Source organism: Rattus norvegicus, chromosome 1 (assembly GCF_036323735.1).
Source record: "Rattus norvegicus strain BN/NHsdMcwi chromosome 1, GRCr8, whole genome shotgun sequence".
Classification (NCBI taxonomy): domain Eukaryota; kingdom Metazoa; phylum Chordata; class Mammalia; order Rodentia; family Muridae; genus Rattus; species Rattus norvegicus.
In genome coordinates, this window is record NC_086019.1 from 121,108,063 (window position 1) to 121,132,390 (window position 24,328).

General features: G+C 35.1%; 1 long non-coding RNA gene across 1 annotated transcript in view; it reads right to left on the reverse strand.

Moving 5' to 3' along the window:
• Window positions 1-24,328, reverse strand: part of LOC134483413 (uncharacterized) — a 723,689-nt gene that overhangs the window by 314,416 nt on the left and 384,945 nt on the right. The window contains exon 35 of the long non-coding RNA XR_010060293.1: window positions 5,230-5,387. This is a non-coding gene — a long non-coding RNA (uncharacterized LOC134483413). The remainder of the gene's footprint in view (window positions 1-5,229; window positions 5,388-24,328) is intronic.

Consider the following 24,328-nt stretch of genomic DNA (forward strand, 5'->3'; position numbering starts at 1 on the left):
TTTACATAAAGGACTGTGAATAAGCAACAGTCAGTACTCAGACATAGTTGGGGATTCTAAAACTCCCCAGATGGGTAAAAGCTAGAGGACTGGAACAAATGCTATGGGTTGTCTCTATAAATGGCACGGCTGTTGTAAACATGGCCTCCTAAAGTTAGGGTTACATGTGTGCCCCTCAAAAGACTGAGCAAATATTCAAGAATGGAAGAAGGAGGGCTTCTCAATATTCCAACCCTATATGCACACATCCTTACTGACATAAATGGCTACCAGAGTAGCAAGTTTCCTGTTTCCTTAGAAATGTGGTCACTGGTAAGGATAAACAGAACATATTTCAGAGAAATAAAACAACATACAACAAAATCAGAGGGAGCATCCTGCTAAATGGTGATAAACTCAAAACATTTTTATTAAAATCAGGAACAAGAGAAGGATGTTTATTCTTCCTGTCTTATTCAGCATAGTATTAGGAGACTCCTTTGAATATGATATGATTTTATGCATAAAAGTTCCTAAATGTGGCATCAGGAACCTGACAATTCTGATACCTACATTCAGCAATGTAGCAGTATAAAAAATTTATGAAAATTCATGTCCTGAAATAACAAATACTTTGAGTAACATACTATAGAAACAATATCATTTATAAAACATTATATATCATATTGTTATATAATATATGTCATATACCATGTTATATAAAATATTACATATATATTACATATGTATATATTTGATTACCAATAATATTCATCACACAAATTATAAAATAGTGTTGTAAAACTAGATGGAGACAAAAAAGATTCCGTGTAAAATAAACCTGAATTATGATAAAAGTTCAGGCGGTATCTGCATGGCAGATTTCATATTATTCTATAGCATAGCTGCAGTAACAAAAGTGGAATGAATGTTGCCACTCTGTTATATCTGTATTAATTAACACCTGTTTAGAAGCAAGAACCTTAGCAAACCCTCGGACTGCTCTTGACTTGGATCAACATAGTCTTGATTTTAAGATTTTTTAAATCTTAAACACAAACAACATTTTGAAATAAAAAACAAAATACAATGAATAAAAGAATAGGATAAGCCTTTGATAAAATCTGTGTCTCAAACCTATTATTAGTCTGCATTGTTGCCTCTGTACACATCTGAGAGCATTCAATTTAGTGTTTTTATGGCATACTTGAGTGTGTTAACAGTTGGGTCTCTGATTCTTGAGTCTGCTCATTTTCCTTCTGTTGGATTGCCTTGTCCACCTTCAATATGCTCTTACTATATCTTATTATATTTCATTTTATTTATGTTTGGTTGTTATCCCTTGAGTGTTCTTTTCCTCATGAGAGACAGAAAGGGAAGTGATCTGGAAGGGAGGGGAGGTGGTTAGAAACTGGGAAGGGTTAAAAAGAGGAAAAATGTAATCATGATATAAAAAAATAAATAAGAATGGAAATGAAAACCTGGACAAAAATCAATTTTCAATTAAAATATCCCATTTTATAAAGAAAAACAAAATACAATTCCAAAAAAGACCAGAAATAATACAAACAGAAACAAAAGCAAAAACACCCTTGTGGCTTTATCTGATGGAAGATGGCCAAACTCTCCAGCAAACAAACCACCCAAAAAAGCCCAAAACCAAATCTGCATTCTGTTTTGCATATCTTATAAAATTCATCCGTTTCAGAGGATGAAAGCAAAGTATAGACTACATATCCAAAGAAAGTTATTTCCAATCCACCAGTTTATTGCTGAATCTGGGCAAAATTTCAAAAGACACTAAAGCATTGTCATAACATTGAAATTGGATCACCTTATGTGATCACAGAAGAAAATGGTTTATCATTCTGTATTACTCTATGCATTGTATTTCATGTGAGTATGTTTGTAAGTATATATATATATATATATATATATATATATATATATATATATATATATATATATATGTTTCCACATGCCTGAAGTTCACACACCCAAATTCACTCTGCCCACTACTCTTTCTTACAGCCATTTTGAAACACTTATCCTTTATTGTAACTAACATTACTTCAAAACTCATTCTTACCTGATACCCCTAACTATTCAGAAAATGGAGGTGCAAACCACGTGATCTATTGTGTGCTTTCCCTCTGATGATAATCTGTATGGTAACTTTCAAGTGTTTTTAATTCCTCAAATCTTTCAGTCTATGGCAGATGCCCAGATACCACTGTAACTTCATTTATGGATGTAATTTTTATGCAAAATCCATTTATGAACTTAAATTCCTTTTTATTATTCTGACTGCCATTACTCCCACACACCAATAATCCACAATACTGTCAGCTCTTTGAAATTCTAATATTCACCCTGTAAGAGAACTGAGCTGAAGTGACAGGGCAGACTGACAGCTCAAGGGGAGGGGCACTGGGGCAAACACAACACAGGACAGGACAAAGGAAGCCAGGTCCTGATCTGATAGGTTTGTGATCTGACTATTCAGAGTCAAAGGCTTGAGATGTATAGAATAATCTACTATTCCAACCAATTTGCCATATTTAGTGTGAAAAAATCACGTCTATGAAATGAATTATGGGGACATGAGGGAGCTGACCTTGTTTGCTGCATTGCCTTGCTGACCAGTCCTAGGGTGCTTTGACAGGCATCTTTGTCTGCCTCTTCTCTGAACAGGATCTGCTGCATGACTTAAGTAATCACACTGTCCTCTGCCCCCGTTCTGTGCTAGTGAGCTAGCATAACCCTCCAATCACGCATGTGTGCATGGTTGCCAGGCTGTAGAGATTCAAAATCTTTTCGAAAGCTAATGACACAAGGCAGGTTGCAATGAGCTTTAAGTTGTCCTATTGCTAGTATGAAAGTGGGGGGACTTCATAAACCCCTGTATAAATTGGTCAGGGATAAATTCAAGGTGATTTTTGAGCAATGATGCCTATAGGATATTGAATTATATTCACATTTAGATCTCTATACAAAGGAAAGAAAGAGTGCTTAGGAAAAGTGTAACAAAATTAGAGAATGTACAAAACCACTAGATACTTGTAATATCAGGAGAAATCACTAAAGAAAAAAAAGATACTACTTCAATAATATTCTGCATTAGTCAGATTTTGCTTGATAAGGTGGATTTTTAGAGGATCTGATGTGCTCATGTAAATGAAGCACTTGCCATTAACATAATGTTTGTTATTTACTAAAAGCATTAGTTTGTGATTGAATGATGATTTTTTCTTCTGTTTTAAAAATTGTTACTTTTCTATATTTACTTTTTTGTTTGATTGCCTTTTAAAGAGGTGCTTACTTGTTCAATTTAGCTGGAATGGAAATTCACTTGATGAGAGGGCTGTCTTTTAATTCAGAGATTTATTGACTTCTGACTTGTAAGTGCTACATGTAAACACACATGTCACCACAGTTAGCTATATTTTAATGTTAATTATGTGTACATGTATACATTCTCTCTGTCTCTATCACTGAGACTCTGTCTCTCTATTTTTAAGCCCGAACTTGTGTCTGTGTGCGTGTGTGCGTGTGTCTTTCTCTGTCTGTCTTTCTGTCTGTCTCTGCTCTGACACACTCTCTCTCTCTCTCTCTCTCTCTCTCTCTCTCTCTCTCTCTCTCTGTGTGTGTGTGTGTGTGTGTGTGTGTGTGTGTGTATGCATATGTGTAGAGGTATTAGGTACTAAAGGCTGTATATGTATCAAGATATGCAGTTACATGTAATTTGAGATTCCTGACATGAGTTCTGAGAAATAATTTTGCAGAGCAGTATTACTTTTTATAAGAAGAAGCATCACACCACATCACTATGCAACTTTAAACCTTGGTGATTCTGATGCCCAATGAATATGAACATGGAGTACAAACAAAAATGTAGAGTAGCTCCTGAATGTTAATGATTCTACAATTATTTATGTTTCAATAAAGGTAAATTATATTGACTTAATAATATCCTTTTCTGCAAGACAAAGTGTACCTGGGAAAGAGAAATGCATCAGGAATTACAGAATGTGCTTCAAATTTGGACAATCAGCCCTGTGTCTGACAATCAAGGAAGGAAATCATTTGGAAAAACAACAAGGTGACTTTGAATGCATACTGGAATACTCAGCTTCCTATTCTATAGCATTACTTTCAGAAGCTATACCTGTGTGGCGAACTTTACTTCAATATAGGACTGAGCAGATAAGGATGGCAATATATTAATACATATCATATTGAGAGAAGGAATGACCACTCTTCAACAGGCTGGGCTACTGCAGATCAGACGCTCTGAATCTTCTGTCAATGCTGGAGATGTTTAAAACTTGCTGCAAAGATTATTCTGCCATCTTGATTTTAAAGATACCTTTCAAAGATTGATTCCTAATATTAAAAATCCTGTGAAATTACAATGCTGTAGTATTGTATTTATCAAAATTGTCAGAGGGTACTTGGTAACAAGTACACAAGTTACAGTAATGTATTATATAGAGAGGCAATGTTTGCATCAATAGCTTTTTTTCGGGACAGGAAGATGCTGTGCAGAATACACTGGATTTACATGTACAGTGTTCCGTCTTAATCTGCCAGCTATTGGGTTAAAAATAATGGTTTTTATGTAAGGGATAATGGCAACGATAATGTATGGTTTTCTAAACAAGAAAAGGAATCCTAAATGTTTTTACATTTTATACATGTACTGTGTGTCAATGTGTGATCAGGACACTGAAAACACTGAAAGAAATCCCTGTGTTTCATCATATTGCTGTGTGTTTGTTTGTTTGTTTTTACTGGATTTTTTATTTATATTTCAAATGTTATTCACTTTCCCAGTTTCATAGACATAAGCCAGCTATCCCATCTTCCTTCCTTCCTTCTGTAAGGGTGTTCTCATCTCCACCAAGTCCCTCCTGCCTTCCCTCCAACATTCCCCTACTGTGAGAGTCCACATTGGTAGGACCAAGGGCTTCCCCTTCCGCTGGTGCCAAAACAAGTCTATTCATAGCTACCTATGCAGTTGCAGCCCTGCATCAGTCCATGTATAGTCTTTAAGTAGTGGTTTAGTCCCTGGGAGATCTGTTTTTTTGCCATGGTTGTTCTTATGGTGTTCCAAGCCTCTTAAGTTCTTTCAGTCCTTTATTTCCTCCAACGGGGGGCCTTCATTTGCTGCTCCAAACTCTGCCTCCATATCCCCACCTATGAATATTCTTGTTTCCCCTTTTATGAAGGAGTGAAGAAAAAACTCACATTTTATGAGCTTTTCATTTTCTCTGATTAGTGGAGTCCTCCTTTTATCTTCTTCCTCCTTGTTCTCCTCTGATTCCTCCTCTTTTTCTCCTTTATTTTATTTCTAGTTTTGTTCATATTCTGTTTAATTTTTGGAATTTGTGAGACAGTGTCACATTCTGTAGAGTAATTGGGCAAAAATATGAAGTAAATATTTTGCTTCTATTTCTTGAATGATATGATTAATATGTAAGTCAATATATCTTGAATGCTTTAATTTGATTTGTAAATGTGAATTTGACTTTGATCATCAATTACTTTTAGAATTTTTTGTTTTGTGAAAAAGTCCAGTCATGTTGGCACATGCCCTTATATCTAACAATTTAGAGACATAGGAAGAGAGTCTACTATGAGTATACTTACAGCCAGAATTACATATTAGGATTTGTAACAAAAACGAAAATATATTAATAAAATTCAAATTGTACTATAGTAGCAAAAAATTATTTCTTCTCTTTCTGTATTTCTAGTGGTAAGCAGCAGGTTGCTGAATTAGCAGCTTATATCTCAAACCACAGAGAAGAAGCAGAGAGACTTCTCTCAAAACCTTCCACAAACAATCATCAACTAGGAGTCAACTGTTTAAAAATTAGAAACTAATCGTTGACATCTCATTGAAACCACTGCATTCTACTCCTTGTCACCACAGTCTTACAACCAATTTATAATAAAAGTATACTATACAAATTTAAAAGACTCCATTATTTTTCATAGAATGAACCATGTTTAAAAGCTTAAAGTGTCATTGAGCTTCAAGTCAATACTTTCAATGTTACCCCTGTAAAATCAAAATATAGTTACATATTTTAGCATACAAGCACATAAATCATATATAATTTTTTCTCTAAAATGATTTCAGGCTGTTCTGATTAATTGTTAGGATGACCTTCAGCATCATATTATTCTGTCCCTACCTCCTGGCTGCTGTTGTTCCTTGTGTGTATAGTATTTCTGCATCTATGATGAAGGTCATTCAAATCTGTTTATGTTAGGCAAATATTTTACCAAAGGTTGAATATCAAACATATCTGTCCTTAGAATTAAAAACCCAATAGCATTTCCATTTTCAAGTCTTTCACAATCCAAATTCTCTATAAAACTCTAACATCTCATTTTGAAAAGGGGGCTCCTTTAAAAATGTACTTTCTAACCTCCAGAGAGAAGAAGCAATCAACGACGTGAACAGAGAAAAATCAAACCACAATCGTGTTAATACCTCAACATCTTATTACCTGTGATCCACAAATATTTTCTGGGATATTTGAAAGGGTCTGAGCAACATCACCATCACCATCATCATCATCATCATCATCATCATCATCATCATCATCATCAACAACAACAACAACAACAACAACAACAACAACAAAAACAACAATAACAACCACCTCATTGTGAGTTATCCAGAACCTTAAAGACAAATACAGAATGGATCTGCTTATTTTTTGATATTTTAAGCCCTGACAATGGCATACAAGAATTAGGCAGGAGGAAAGGATTTTATGAGGGTAGAGAAACAATATGAATAATTATGGGGCATATTTGGGGGATACATTGGAATGTAGCAAATAAATGGAGATGGGGGAATGAAAAAGAGAGAGTGCAGTACTAAGAGGGTCAGCTATAAGTAGGAGTCAGATCAGTTCTTAATATATAACATAAATAAAAAATAAAGGATATTTAAAAAATGGGAGAGAATGATAGAACTAGACATCTCTTCCCACCAAATGAAATCTCCGACCCCATGTATTGGCTCTATCTACTATATTTTTTGGCCAATGTGTCCTCATTGTAATACTCCAATCACTTCAAGCTATTGCCTAAGCTACTGAATGCTGCATACGGCTGGTGATGGCTCTATTGTCGAAGAAAACACCTACATTTCTTTTGAACATAGAGAAGACAAACAGGTGCCTAACTAAATCATTTACCTTTTGAATAGTGTTGCTGGTACTGAAATGTGTTTGGCAGGGTTATTGAGGGAAAACTTAAACACCAACCCACCTCTATACTATTTGACCTACCACACTCAGCTGCGTACAGGATACAATGCTGCAATTGTGGCACCTTCAAGGGAGTAAGCAACCACTATATGACTGGATTTGAGACATACAGAGTGAGATAGAACACATTTCTACCATTGTTCTCATGACAAAATACTGGGGTTTCAGGCTTAAAGCAGGTATTATTGTCTGCTATGCAAATGTAGATGCAAAATGATTCCTAACAATATTCTGTTATGCCCATATATCAGTATATTGCTCTATTGTCATCACAAAAGCTAGCATATATAATAGATGGGGACAGTTACAGAGAACTATATCTGCACAATATACAAAGTGAAAGACCTTGGATCATACTCTCATATATGCGTCATTACCAGCTAATCTCTTCCTTCATGGCTCAGGAAAGATTTTTAGAAGTCATGGTAGAATTATTGTAAGGCACAGTGGTACTGGGAGGAATGCAAGCAAGTGATCAATAATGTCCAGATACAAAAGCACTTATATACATATATACTTATATAAACCAGGAAGCCATGCAAAGGATCTGCAGAGGTTTTGCAGGTCAAATTATTTGGTGTCCAACCACTAATATCTGAATCTGAATATGATCTACCTCACTAAGAAGCTCTCTCATTGTGACATAATTTCTAATATCAAAAGTGCTTTGGTCCAGTACAGTTTCATGGGAATAGAACCTACAATCAAGCAGGTACTTCATTATACCTTACATAAATCAATGGTAGTTTTGAATTTTTTTATTCATAATATATTATATTTTTGACCATGCTGGTAATTTCTCATATATTTTGACTCCCAATTTAATATTTTCTTCGACTTTCTCTGTAAGTATGTATCTCTGTGTGTCTATGTGCTTCTTGTGTTTTATCATTTTTGATTACATTGGTCGTTTGTTCTGTTTTAGTCAGGTTAGTTTTTTTCTTTTCATGTTTTCTAAGGGGTGTGGTGAGAACATGAGGAAATAGGTCATTTTCCAGATGGAAAGAATCAGGGAGGATGAAATAATGAGGCGGGATATATTGTAGGAAAAAATGAATTTTCAAAAATTATTAATTCAAAAACTGATACAGATTGATATTATTTCATCTTCATGTATTAAAATTTAATTAAGCAAGTCTTCAGAGGATAAATTTCTTTCTATTGGTCAGAGGAAAACTTGTGCAAGTCAATCCTCTATTTCTACTCTGATGCCTTCCTGGATAGAAGTCTGTTTTAATTTGAGTTCATTTTACATACTCTTTCAACTCACTGGTGAATCAAATATTTCTTTCATTGAAACAGTGAAGTTCCAACCCAGAAACTGCCATATCCTGGGCATACATCCTAGACTGAGCAACACTCCTATGTCTCAATGGTTTAGAAAAGAATGAATATCATTTCATTTGATTTGTTCTGTCCTTTTTTTTTGAGCATGAAATATAAAGTTACGGAAAAATATTTTACTCTAATTATGTCTCAGATAAAGTAGTTATTTGTTTATTTATGTCATTTAAACTCACTTCTTTTGCTGATTTGTGATGCATCCTCCCAAACTGTAGCCTAGGGTTCCTTCTCACTAGTTTAATCCAAAGTGTACTCAGACGGGTAGTCCCAGTTCATCTCTCTCACTGTGGAATTACAGGTTACAGCATGGTACCTTCCGTCTACATTTTCATATTTGAAAAATTCAGTCCCTAAAAGAATTGAACTTCAAAGGTAAATGAATGGAAGTAGAAAACATCATACTGAATGAAGTTTCCAGACCACCAAGACAAGTATATTATATATTTGCTTATATGTGGACATTAGCTGTTAAGTCAATGAACCAATGTACAATCTACAGAAGCAGAGAAATTGTGTTTAGAATTTGGGATTAGGAGTAATAGATAGGTCTCCTTAGGAAAGGGTACTAGAATAGATCAATATGCATGGTATGGGTCTTGAAAAGGGAGGGAAGTTGTACTGATAATTAGTGAAGACGTCAGTAGAGGAAGGAATATGGAGATAAATAAAATTAAGAGGCATCCTATGGTTACTGTGTTAACAAACAGCAAATGCTTTATGAATATATGCATATGGATGCAGTTTAAAAGATTTCTTTTAACATTATGTTTCTGGAATCAGAAGTTTTGATTATTTACTATAGGTTAGGTAGAAATGCTATGACTTTGTGCATATCCTAGTTAGTGAGATGATAATTCTGAACATGCATATAACTGTATTCCTGAAGGCATAACATTATAAAGTCACATGCACTCAACTGTTACTGTATGTGGGGCAGGGAAAAGGGTAAAGGATAATGAACAAATGTGGAGTTGCACTTTGAGATATTGATCTTCAGTAATTAACTGAATATTGTTGATAGAATCCAATTCACCAAGATCTGTCTGTCTGTCTGTCTATCTATCTATCTATCTATCTATCTATCTATCTATCTATCTATATATATATGATCATTCTAACTACCTACTTACCTATATATCTACCTACTTATCTATATTTTATTATTATGGATATAATAAAAACATGCCATCAGCAAAATTTCATGCATGTATTTATGCATTATATTTGTGTGTGTGTGTGTGTGTGTGTGTGTGTGTGTGTGTGTGTGTGTGTGTGTGAATTTCTTAGTGTGGCTTGACCATATTCACATTTCCTTCCATTTCTTCCAGAAGAAATCCTTCCCTGCCCATCTAGTTTTGTATCTTTTTCAGAAACAATTTATACTGCAGTATATATAGCTGTGAATCCACCAACTTGTTACATTAACAAGGCTGGAAAAATTACCTACTAATGCAATAGTGTTATGATTGACACGAAAATAACCAGCCTACATTCTGGCTGGATTTAAGGCTTGTTCCTCAAATTGAAATGTATAAATTTTCTTGCTATTCGAATCAAAATCCTGTAGCCAAACATAACATAGGCCTGAAGGGAAAGCAAATGTTATTACTCTGATAAAAGAACAAAGTATTAATCTAAGTCCTAATGACTTATCCTTAGACCCATAGCTTACTGTATTTTTCAACCCTCTTGAGAGAAGATTCTTCTGCTACAACATCATGCCTAACATAAAGATCAATAGCTGTTCAAGATGCATGGCGTAAGACAATGATCAATTCCAGTCACTAAATAAAATGTCTATATCCTGTTTATCTCCCAGGGTTCATGATTCATTGTGGAAGAAAGGCTTGTAGAGTTATGAGTATTATAGACAGTATAGAACTAAAGTCATCTTTCTTAAATGTTGTGACTACTGCTGACAACTACACAATGACTTCAGTGTAAGATACACAGAGATTTATTCTCTCTTTCTCTGTCTCTCTGTCTCTGTCTCTCTCTCTGTGTGTGTGCGTGTGTGTGTCTGTGTGTGTGTGTGTGTGTGTGTGTGTGTGTGTGTGTGTGTGTGTGACATGACCACATATAAAGGTAACAGGAAAAATTTGGAGAGTCAGCTCACTACATGTGCATGTATATGTATTTTAGAGAGAAAACTCAAATTGCAAGGCTTAAACAGCAATCACCTTTATCTAAATTGCCAGGGTCTTAGGATGCCTAGACAGGCCTCATCTGCCTAGAAGAGGAGGGGGAGAATAGGGGAAAGGTTGTGGGAGTGGTGGTGACCTGTGAGGGGACAGCAAGCAGAAAGTAAAGGGAAGAAATAAAATATAAATTTAAATTTTAAAAAGTTAAAAATGATTTTCACATACACATGTTCTAGTGGTAATAAATACATAAGTCAGGAAACTCACAATATCATAGGTCTGTATTTCATTGGAGGGGAGTTTTTACAAAACAATGGTATAAATATGAAGGGAAACTAGTGACAGACTAAGTGTCTTACTAAGGTTTTTACTTCTGTGAACTGAAACCAAGAACAAGACAGCACTAATAAAGATCACATTGAATTGGGGCTGGCTTATAGGTTCAGGGGATCAGTCTATTATCTTTAAGGTAGAAGCCTGGCAGTGTCAAGGCAGACATGGGCATTCAAGGGTTGAGTGTTACAGCTATGTTATAATGGCATCAAGCAGAAGATTGAATCCCAGATAGCTAAGATGTGGGTATTGAACTCCACACACACAGTGACACACTTACTCCAACAAAGCTATATCTCCTAACAGTGCCATTCCCTGGGCCAAGCATAAACAAACCACTGAATAAATGGTGATGGTAGTAGAAGCTGTGATTTGAGGAATGAATGTGAGGAAGGGTAAATATCCCTAAAGTCGTTTTGAAAAAAGCATATGGAAGCAAACTTCTGTTAGAAACATTTTCCAAATAAGGTTAACTAATAATAAGACAATGGTTTCTCGACAGGACACTATAGCCAGACAAGTACATTGTCCAGTGCCAGATTGGGTTGTCTACTTTTAATTCACTTTTCAGAGATTTCCCATACAGTACATCCCATTAAAAACCTTCTTGGTTATTATACAGGATTTTAAAGTAAGACCCTATTGCTGAAGTAAGCACACGGTTAAGTCAAAGAACAGAGATAAATTTATCTAGCATTGCACAATAAGCTTGATTCTACTGTGTATCTTAGAGAATAGTTTTCACAGTACCAGAATATATGAAGCAGGCTACTGAAGGTGAAATGAAATCACTACTTTGTCAAGCTTGTGTATACTCTCTGCCAATGAATACTTCCAATACGGTGATGAATTGCCTATCATGAGAATAACCAACATTTTAAGTTGGATTTGAGTCCCACAATGAATTCTAAAATTGGCACAGTTTTCCATAGCAGGATCCTGCACCTAAACAGTGCATTCATACTACTTGCACATCGACTACTATTATTGTGCTAAGTCTTACGGATTTAAATCAACCCATAACTCATAAACATACCAATAAATAAGTGTTCCCATGAAAAATATTCAGAGACTAGAAAACCACACATACACAAGGATAAATGAGTAGGCATAATTTATTTCTTAAATAGGAAGGCAGTGATTCTTGTTTATATTGTATAAGTTAATATATGCAATTTTCAGAGTTAGCACATGTAGAATTTTCTGAGTAAAAATATGTGGCACAATAATAATGATATATGCAAAATTATTGATAGATTCCATAAACCCATGTGGATGGTGCTTTCCATTTATTCGTGATCATTAAATAATTAAAACAGTGCATTCAGACGAAGGTACCATCATGATAGACATTATTGCTTTTGTGAGTTGAAATGGGGACAGGATTACAGTAAAGGCAATGTTAGTAATGCATCATGATTCCAAATTGCCTACACCAATATACTATGTAAATTTTATGATTTTTCCCTTCACCATTTGTGGATGTTCTTTGAAAAAAGGGAGGTCAAAATATTGAAATGCATAAAATAATAGAGAAAAAAGGTAATATTGGAATTGATAAATTTGTTGTGCTGCTGTTCCTTTTTAAAAAGTCTGAAATACGAAGATTATGACCTTAGGTTTTATATAAATTCCAGTTTAATCTATGAGTTACTTTCTTACTACAGACCAGTCTTGGGAAATAATTGCTCCAAATTTGAATGTTATAAACAATGCTTTATCATCCACTTGTGGTATATCAGTTAGTTCCAGCAGATTTCAAGATAAGATCATGATGTATACACACAATAAAATTTCTTTGCAGGACATAGAGAATTAAACCTTGTGCTATCCAGCAAAGTTTCCCTGGTGGTTATCTTTCTTAATGCTAGAAAACACTATCGAGTCTCCATTAAGAAAAAATAATGGTTTTCTTATCCTTTAATAATCCTTATATGCTACAATAATGACTGGCCTAGTAAAATGCATTAACATTTCAACTGTGTAAAGGGAATTTTGTGCTTAACAAACCAAATTATTAATTAGAGGGAGGCCAGTACTAGAGGGGAGAATTCAGGAATGATACTACAAACATGATCAATAAACTTGGCTAGGGATTTTAAAGATCCTACCAGAAAACACACTAGCATTGCTTTACTAAATATTAATTTTGCCAAATTCCCTTTTAAATATTTCTGTTATGCCCTTTGGCATGTGTTGCTGATTATTTCTGTAGATAACAATTCTATTACTAATTTTTTTTTGTTGGCACAATGATACATATCCACACAAAGGACAGTGAATAAACAACAGTCAGTACTCAGACACAGTTGGGGATTCTAAATGTCCCTATACTGGGTAAAAACTAGAGGACAGGATCTAATGCCTTGGAATGTCTCTATAAATGGCCTGGCTATTGTAAACATGGCCTCCTATAGTTAGAATTACATGTGTGCCCCTCACAAGACTGAGCAAAAATTCAAGAAAGTAAGAGGAGGGCTTCTCGTTATTCCAACTCTATCTGCACACATTCTTACTGACATAGATGGCTAATGGGGTAGCAAGTGTCCTTCCATTGAAATGTGGTCACTGCTAAGGATAAACAGAACATATTTCAGAAAAATAAAACAACAGACAACAAAAACAGAGGGAGCATCATGTTTAATGGTGAGAAATTCAATTTTTTTTATTAAAATCAGGAACAGGACAAGAAAGTTCATTCTTCCTGTCTTATTCAGCAAAGTATTAGGAGATTCCTTTGACTAAGATATTATTTATGCATAAAAGTTTCTAAACGTGGCAGCAGAAACCTGATAATGATTAAAATTACTTTCAGCAATGTAACAGTGTGAAAAAATTAATGAAAAGACATGTCCAGAAGTAACAAATATTTTGAGGAACAAACTATGTAAACAATGACATTTATAAAACATTATGTATAGTGTTGGGGATTTAGCTCAGTGGTAGAGTGATTGCCTAGCACGTGCAAGCCCTGGGTTCAGTCCCCAGGTCCGAAAAAAAGAAAAGAACAGAAAAAAAAACATTATAGATAATACTGTTATATAATATATATTATATAACAACATTTTATATAAAATGTTACATATGTATTACCTATGCATATATTTGATGATGACCAATAATATCGTTCACAGAAATTAAAAAATAATGTTGTAAAATTATATGGAGACAAAAAAGATACCCTGTAATATAAACCTGAATAGTAAACAAAGTTGAGGAGATATCAACATGCCAGATTTCAAATTGTATTGTGTAATAGCTGAAGTAACAAAAACTATAATGAATGGTGCTACTCTGTTATTTCTGTATTAATTAACACCTCTTTAGGAGCAACAGCCTCAGGAAACCCTCAGAATGATGTTGGCTTGGATCAAAATAGGCATGTATTTTATAAATTATTTTTTAAAATCTGAAACCCAAACAACATTTTGAAATACAAAACAAAATACAATAGGTAAAAGTATAGGGCGTGCCTGTGAGTAAATCTGTGTCTCAAAGTCTATTATCAGTCTGCATTCTTTCCTCTTACACATCTTAGAGCATTCAATTAGGTATATTTATGGCATACCTGAGTGTGTTAAAAATTGGTCTCTGATTTTTGTGTCTGCTCGTTTTACTTTGTTGGATTGCCTTGTCCACCCTCAATATGTTCTTTAAATATCTTACTATATTTCATTTTGTTAATTTTTGGTTGTTATCCCTTGGGTGTAATTTTCCTCATAAGAGCCAGAAAGGGAAGAGATCTGGAAGGGACAGGAGGTGGGGAGAAACTGGGAAGAGTTTTAAAAAAGGAAAAATATAACCGTGATATAAATAAAAATTAAAATGGAAATGAAAAATTGGGAGAAAAATCAAATTTCACTAAAACTACAACACCATTTTATAATAAAAAACAAAATATAATTCCAAAAAGCCCAGAAAGAATACAAAGGAACAGAAACAAAAGAAAGGCACACCCTTGTGGATTTATCTGATGGAGGATAGCCCAGCCACCCCCCAAAAAAACATAACCGCACAAAAAAACCAAAAACAAATCTGCATTATATTTTGCATATCTTATAAAGTTAATCCAAATCAATGGATCAAAGCAAAGTATAGATTACATATCCAAACAAAGTTAGTTTCATTCCACCAGTTTATTATTGAATCTGGGCAAGATTTAAAAGTAAAAACATATTAACAAATAACATATACCGAAAGACACTAAAGTATTGTCTTAACATTCAAACTAGATCACCTTATGTGATCACAGAAGAAAACGGTTTATTATTCTGTACTACTCTATAAAGTGTATGGGATGTGAGTATGTGTGTGTTTTTGTGCATATATATGTACACACACATATGTATATATATATGTAGATATAGATATAGATATAGATATAGATATAGATATAGATATAGATATAGATATATAGATATATACATGTGGAAACTTGCTGGACGGTGCAGCACGTTTCCACATGCCTGCAGTTCACAAAACCAAATACACTCTGCCCACTACTCTTTTTTACAGCCATTTTGGAAACCCCTTTCCTTTATTATAACTATCAGAACATCAAAACCCATTCTTACCTGATGACCCAACTATTCAGAAACTGGGAGGTACAAACTACATCATCTATTGTGTTCTTTCCCTCTGATGATAATCTGTATGTTAACTCTCAAAATGATTTTAATCCCTTCATATCATTCAGTCTATGGCAGATACTGAGATACCACTGTAACTTCCTTTATGGGTGTAATTTTTATGCAAACTCCGTACACAAACTTAAATGTCCTTTTTATTTTCCTGACTGCCATTACTCCCACACACCAATAATCCACAATTTGGTCAGCTCTTTGAAATGCTAATGTTCACCCTGGAAGAGGAGGGACCTGAAGTGACAGGACAGATTGACAGCTTAAGGGGTGGGGCACAGCAGCAAACACAAGACAGGACAAAGGAAGCAAGGACCTGATCTGATAGCTTTCTGATCTGACTTTTCAGAGTCAAATGCTTGAGATCTAGAGAATAATCTTTTATCCCAACAAATCTGAAATATTTAGTGTGAAAAAAATCTTATCTACCTATGAAAATATTTTGGGGGTTTGAAAGAGCTGACCTTGTTTGCTGCATTGCCTTGCTGACCAGTCCTAGGGTGCTTGTGACAGGCATCTATGTCTGCCTCTTCTCTGAGCAGGACCTGCTGCATGACTTAAGTAATCACACTGAACCCGCCCCCAGTCTGTGCTAGTGAACCAGCATAACCCTCTAATCACGCATGCGTGCATGGTTGCTAGGCTGCAGAGATTCAAAATCTTTTCGAAAGCTAATGACACAAGGCAGGCAGATGTGATCTTTAAGCTGTACTATTGCTAGAATGAAAGCGCTGGGTCTTCAAAACCCCTGTATAAATTGGTCAGGGATAAATTCAAGGTGCTTTTTGGGCAATGATGCCTACAGGGTATTGAATTATATTCACATTTAGATCTCTATACACAAGAAAGAAAGAGTGCTTAGGAAAAATGTAACAAAATTACAGAATGTACGAAAGTACTAGATACTTGTAATATCAGGAGAAATCACTAAAGAATAAAAGATGCTACTTTATTAAGATTATGCCTTAGAACTACACGCCCGAAAGCAGAACACTCTGTCCCCATAACTGACTGAAAGAGAGGAAAACAGGTCTACAGCACTCCTGACACAAAGGCTTATAGGACAGTCTAGCCAATGTCAGAAATAGCAGAACAAAGTAACACTAGAGATAATCTGATGGCGAGAGGCAAGCGCAGGAACCCAAGCAACAGAAACCAAGACTACATGGCAACATCGGAGCCAAATTCTCCCATCTAAACAAACATGGAATATCCAAACACACCAGAAAAGCAAGATCTAGTTCCAAAATCATTTTTGATCATGATGCTGGAGGACTTCAAGAAAGACATGAAGAACTCCCTTAGAGAACAAGTAGAAGCCTACAGAGAGGAATCGCAAAAATGCCTGAAAGAATCACAAAAATCCCTGAAAGAATTCCAGGAAAACATAAATAAACAAGTAGAAGCCCATAGAGAGGAGACACAAAAATCCCTGAAAGAATTCCAGGAAAACACAATCAAACAGTTGAAGGAATTAAAAATGGAAATAGAAGCAATCAAGAAAGAACACATGGAAACAACCCTGGATATAGAAAACCAAAAGAAGAGACAAGGAGCTGTAGATACAAGCTTCACCAACAGAATACAAGAGATGGAAGAGAGAATCTCGGGAGCAGAAGATTCCATAGAAATCATTGACTCAACTGTCAAAGATAATGTAAAGCGGAAAAATCTACTGGTCCAAAACATACAGGAAAGCCAGGACTCAATGAGAAGATCAAACCTAAGTATAATAGGCATAGAAGAGAGTGAAGACTCCCAGCTCAAAGGACCAGTAAATATCTTCAACAAAATCATAGAAGAAAACTTCCCTAACCTAAAAAAAGAGATACCCATAGACATACAAGAAGCCTACAGAACTCCAAATAGATTGGACCAGAAAAGAAACACCTCCCATCACATAATTGTCAAAACACCAAACGCACAAAATAAAGAAAGAATATTAAAAGCAGTAAGGGAAAAAGGTCAAGTAACATATAAAGGGAGACCTATCAGAATCACACCAGACTTCTCGCCAGAAACTATGAAGGCCAGAAGATCCTGGACTGATGTCATACAGACCCTAAGAGAACACAAATGCCAGCCCAGGTTACTGTATCCAGCAAAACTCTCAATTAACATTGATGGAGAAACCAAGATATTCCATGACAAAACCAAATTTACACAATATGTTTCTACAAATACAGCACTACAAAGGATAATAAATGGTAAAGCCCAACATAAGGAGGCAAGCTATACCCTAGAAGAAGCAAGAAACTAATCGTCTTGGCAACAAAACAAAGAGAATGAAAGCACACAAACATAACCTCACATCCAAATATGAATATAAAGGGAAACAATAATCACTATTCCTTAATATCTCTCAATATCAATGGCCTCAACTCCCCAATAAAGAAGACATAGATTAACAAACTGGATACGCAACAAGGACCCTGCATTCTGCTGCCTACAGGAAACACACCTCAGAGACAAAGACAGACACTACCTCAGAGTGAAAGGCTGGAAAACAACTTTCCAAGCAAATGGTCAGAAGAAGCAAGCTGGAGTAGCCATTCTAATATCAAATAAAATCAATTTCCAACTAAAAGTCATCAAAAAAGATAAGGAAGGACACTTCATATTCATCAAAGGAAAAATCCACCAAGATGAACTCTCAATCCTCATCTTTGGTTGGTTTATATACAAGTGTGCAATTTCTAGGCTTGAAAGTAAAATGATGCTATCTGGTGCTGGATAGAGGAGCCTTATTTTTTATTATGGCAGCTTGCTATTTTTGTAACATGGTGATTTGGTTGAACACAATAAAGTACAGTAGTAACTGATCTCCCCTTCTTCCTGGATGAGTGAGGAGATGATTAAATGTTGATGTCAGCATCCTTGAGCATATTCAGATGAGCTTCTGTTGAAAAGGATGCTGTGTTTGATTGTGGTCCGAAGCTTTGAAGCACTACTTGGCATCTCCTTCCTTGGAGGTCTCACTGTTTAAACATAACATATTTGGTAGCTTGTTGGTAAGGTGAGGTCCAGCTTGTCTCCACTAGGTCATCTTCATGTGAATCCGGTGGTTATACGTTTTTTTTCTAGGGATATTTCATTTTTTTAATAACGGTTTTAGCTGACATTCATGGAGAGAATGAATCCTTAGAACTGTGCCACTAGTGAAAGGAAATCCTGTCTAGAGTATGTTTCTTTACAAAGCTGTGTCACACCATCCTTTGGGCCCTCTGCTGGAAAAGTAGAATCAAGTCTCAATTAATGCCTTTTAAATTGTATCCTCTAGTATTATAGATGTAGGACAGTACTGTATCATACCTCTGAGGATGTAAAATAGCTTGTACCTGCTTTATGATACATAGTAGTGACCGTGCTTTATCAGAGCTGTTTTTAATGATGTTGCTCAGAATGTTTTCTTTCCAGATGATGACTGAGAAGCAAATTAAAAAAATGGTGCCAGGTACCACAAGTGTAACAGAACTGTGCTGTTTTCTCGCGTTTTGTTTTTTTACTTTTTTTTTTTAATGGAGTGTGCTGGATGTCTCTACAGTTTTGTTTAGATGACTGCAGAACGTGGAAAAGCTGTTGCTGCTGTTGATGCATAACACACTGCTATTATTGGTCTTTTTATATAACTATAAATATATATATACAGATATATAATTTGAATTTTTTGAAACTTTAGCTGTGCTGTCAACTTTGGAAAAAAGTATCCCCGTTTACTGTGTTGAGTTGGCACTGTACAGAAATTAACAGCCATATTGGTCTAGAAATGTTGAACTTAAGTTTTTTCCATTTGCACAGGGGTAACACACTGTATTAAATATGTAAGGTCTTATCTACATGGGTTTGATTACAAAAACTAATAAAGTATTCTCTAAATTAAAAAAAAGAGCTCTCTGTGAGTCTTAATAAGATGCCATGTTGCCATCAAATATCCTCTGCTCCTTAATCAACATGAAATATATTCTTACTTGAACTCTCAGTGGCAGTTAGCAATGTCACTGGGTGCATATCTTTTTTTGCAGGCTTGTAGTGATTCAGAGATTGATTCTGAGTATTTTTCATCAAGTGTCTCCATTCCTTTGAGAATAACTTCTGTTTGTGCAATAAGGGGCTTTTGTTTAAACTGAAGTTAGTATAGAAAAAAAAAATTGGCAAAATATAACACCTCATCATGTCAAAATTCTTGGATAGAACAAAAATTCACAGAACATACCTAAACATAATAAAAACAATATACAGAAAACTAACAGCCACCATCAAATTTAATGGAGAGAAACTTGAAACAGTCCAATAGTAAAATCAGTAACAAGACAAGGCTGCTCACTGTTTCTCTTTTTATCCAATATGTTACTTGATGTTCTAGCCAGAACAATTAGACAATAAAAAATGTCAAAGGGAAACAAATTGGAAAGGAAAGAGTTAAAATATCACTATTGGCAGATTAAATGACAGTATACTTAAGTGACCCCAAAGTTCCACCAGAGAATAACTAAGCCTGATAAAAAAAAAACTTGACCAAAGTGGCTGAATATAAAATTAGCTCAAATCAATAGCCTTCTTCTATGGAAAATGCAAAGGTACCAAGAAAGATAATAGGAAAACAACACCCTTTATAAGAGCCAAAAATAATATAAAGTATCTTGCTGTGACCCTAACTAGCAAGTGAAAGGTCTGTATGACAAGCATTTTAAATCTCTGAAGAAAGAAATAAAAAAATAACACAGAAAATTGTAAGAGTTCCCATGATCATGGAGGAGTAGGATTAACATAGTAACTATGTTCATTTATCAAAAGCAATCACACTTTCCATGAAATCCCGATCAAAATTCCAACTCAATTCTTCACAAATATAGAAAGACTAATTCTCAACCTTTTCTGGAATAATAAAAAACCCAGTATAGTGACAATTATATCCGACAATTAAGGAACTTCTGCGTGAATCACTATCCCTGAACTCAAGATTTGCTACAAAGCAATAGTGATAAAAACTGAATGGTATTGGTACAGAGACAGCCAGGTAGATGAATACAATAGAACTGAAGACCCAGAAATGAAAACACACATGCGTTCACCTGATCATTGACAAAGAAGTGAAAACAGTAGACTCAAAAAAGTAAGCATTTTCAACAAATGGTGCTGGTCTCACTGGAGATCTGCAAATAGAAAAATGGATATTGAACGATTTTTATCTTCTTTTACACTTCTCAAGTCCAAGTGGAACAAGGACCTGCACATGAAACCAGATACACTGAATCTGATAGAAGAAAAAATGGGAAAGAGCCTTGATCCTATTGTCACATGGGAAAACATCCAAACAGAACTCCAATGGCTCAGGCTTTGAGATCAATAGTTGATAAATGGGACCCCATTAGACTGAAGATTTCTGTAAGGCAAAGGACACTGTTTAAAGGAAAAAATAACAACAAGAACGTAACAATCCTATATCTGATAGAGATGTAATATCCAAAATATACAAAGAACTCAATAATTTAAACTCCAGAGAATCAAGTAACCCAATTAAAAAATGGTGTATAGAGCTAAACAGAAAATTCTCAACTGAGGAATCTTGAATGACCATGAAGTACCTAAAAAATTGTTCAACATACTTAGTCTTCAGGCAAATTGTATCAAAACAACACTTGTATTCCAGTTCATACCCAACAGAAAGGGTAAGATCAAAACCTCAGTTGACAGTAGATGGTGTCAAGGATGTGGAGAAAGAGGATCACCCCTCCATTGTTGGTGGGATTGCAAGAAGGTACAACCACTCTGGAAGCAGTCTAGAAGTTCCTCAGAAAATTGAAAATATATTTACCTGAAGACCACTATCATTCAAAGATGCTCCAACATATAACAAGAACATGTGTTTGGTTATGTTCATGGCAGCCTTATTATAAGAGCCAGAAGCTGGAATCGACCCAGATGTCTCTCAACAGAAGAATGGATACAGAAAACATGGTATGTTTACACAATTGAATACTACTTAGCTAATAAAAATGAAGACTTTGCCAATATTGAAAGCCAATGGGTGGAACTCGAAAATATCATCATGAATATGATAACTCTGATCCAAAAGGACACTCCTAGTATTGCCTCACTGATAAATAGATATTAGCCTCAAATCTCAGAACTCCCATGATTCACAGACCCTATGAAGCTTACCAAGTGTGGATGCTTCCATCCCATTTAGAGGTGGAAGAAAATAATCATGGGAGGAAGAGGCAAGGAAGGACTTGGAATAGGGGAGTCGGTTGTGGGGGGATAAAGGGAGGGGAGGGTCAGTTGTGGGATGAGATTGGAGAGAAGTGCAGAATGACTGGAAAATGAATACAAATATGATGCAGGCTTGAGGTATGGAGGGGGACTAGAAAGTCCTAGATGCCAGGGATGCAAGAGGCCCTCAGGACCTAAGAGGGATGATGTTAGCTAAGATACCCAAAAGCGTGGAGATACTACTTGAAGAAACCAACTTTCATAGATAGACATGGTCTCCAATTGAGGGATAGAGTCATCCACCCATCTCAAATTCTTTAACCCAGAAATGTTCATGTGTAAAGCAAATGCAAAAAAAAAAAATGAATCAGAGACTGAAGGAGAGGCTATCTAGTACCTGCCCACTTTGGCAACCATCCATTTGCAGAGGCAAAAACTACTATTGCTGCCAAGAAGTGTTTTCAGATAAGAATCTGTTATAACTATCCTTTTAGAGGCTCTAGCACCTAAGATAGATGCAACTCCTGACAGGCAGCAGGTAGACTGATCCCAGGGACCCCAATGGAAGAATTATGGGAAGGAATGCAGCCAATGTATGGTTTGCAATCTCTGGAGGAACAGCTTTATCAACTAACTGGATTCTTCAGAGCCCCCAAGTACCAAACAATCAGTATAATAACTGAGTCCATGTCTCCAGCTATATGTGTAGCAGAGGGCAGCCTTATTTAGCATCATGGTAAGACCGTGTTATTACAGAGACTTTACATTCTATTTGCTTCACGTTGAGAAATCAAACTTAAGCTATACTGGAAACTTTCCTTGCTGGATAGTTTTAATAGTGCTAGAAGATGACTCTGTATTTTCTAAGTACAGGGGAGAACTTCATAATTTTCTTATCCATTGATAAACCTTAAATGCTAAATTATTGGCCTGCCAGGTCAAATGCACTTGTAGTGTAATTTTGGTAATACTACTTATTCAAGTAACCAACCTCATTCTTGATTAGAATCAATGCCTTTTCTGCAGCAGAGAATTCCGGAATGGTACTGCAACATTGGCAGCAAACATACCTAAGAAATTTGTAGATCCTAGCAGAGAATATAATAATATTATTTTCCTAAATGGTCATTTTGTCAAATACCCTTTTAACTATTCTGTTTATTTCCATAGTTACATTCTCATGATTCTTTGAGTAGATAAGACTCTTATTATAGTGGGTGCTGATTAGCAATAGAATGAATAACTACTAAAAATACTGAGAATAAGGACTATTATTATTCAGCCGCAGTTGGGACATCTCAAACAGCCTGCTTTGGCATCAAGAAATATTAAAGAAAAAGTTGCAGAAATTAAATAAAGCTAGAGGATTAGAGAAATGCTGTGAAATGTTGTCTCTATAAATGTCATGGCTCTTGTAAATATGAACTCCAATGGTTACAGTTAAAGGTACACCTGTCACAAGACCAAGGACAAATTCAAGGAAGGAGGATGAAGGTTTTCTCAAAACTCCAACCATGCATGCAGACATTGCTATTGGAGTAAATGTCTAGTAGGGAAGCAAGTGTCCTGTTTCCTTAGAAATGTGGTCACTGGTAAGGATAAAGTGAACCCATTCCAGCATTAAGGCAAGAAAGGACTAACTCAGATCTAGCATCCTAAAATAAATGAAGAAACGCAAAGTATTTTCATTAAAATCAGAAACAAGACTAGGAAGGACACATTCCATGTCTTATTCAGTACAATATTAGGAATCTTAGGGAAGCAACAAGTGTGTAAGTTATAAAGGCAGTAGGAGTAAGAAAAGCAGAAGTCAATTCATTATCATTTAAATATGATAGGATTCTATAAGTAAAAGGTACTAAATATATAACCAGAAACTGCATAGTGCTAGTAATTACATTCAGTAAAGTTCCAGGATTAAAAGTTAGTGAAAAAATAATGTTTCTGTAATGAATATTTTGAGAAAGAAATAATAGAGACACTATCCTTTACAATACATATATATTATAAATTTATGTGCAACATTGTTAAATATATTATAAATATATATTAACACCATGTTATGAAAAGTATCATTTATGTATATATATACATATGTGTGTGTATGTGTACATACAATATATATTATATATGATAACTGTAGAAAATTCAAAAGTTTACAATGAAAATGTAAGGTATAAGAATTGCAAATTTAAGAAAATTAAAACAGAAAACAGAGCTTGACATGTCTTTTATGGTCATGGATTATCAGGACTATTCTTATGAAAATTGCCATTCTAACAAAAGGAATTCACTTATTCAGTGTAGTAATCAGTAATACCCATGCCAACTAAAACAATATAGCTGTAACGTTATATGGAAACAAAAAACACAATTATTGTATAAA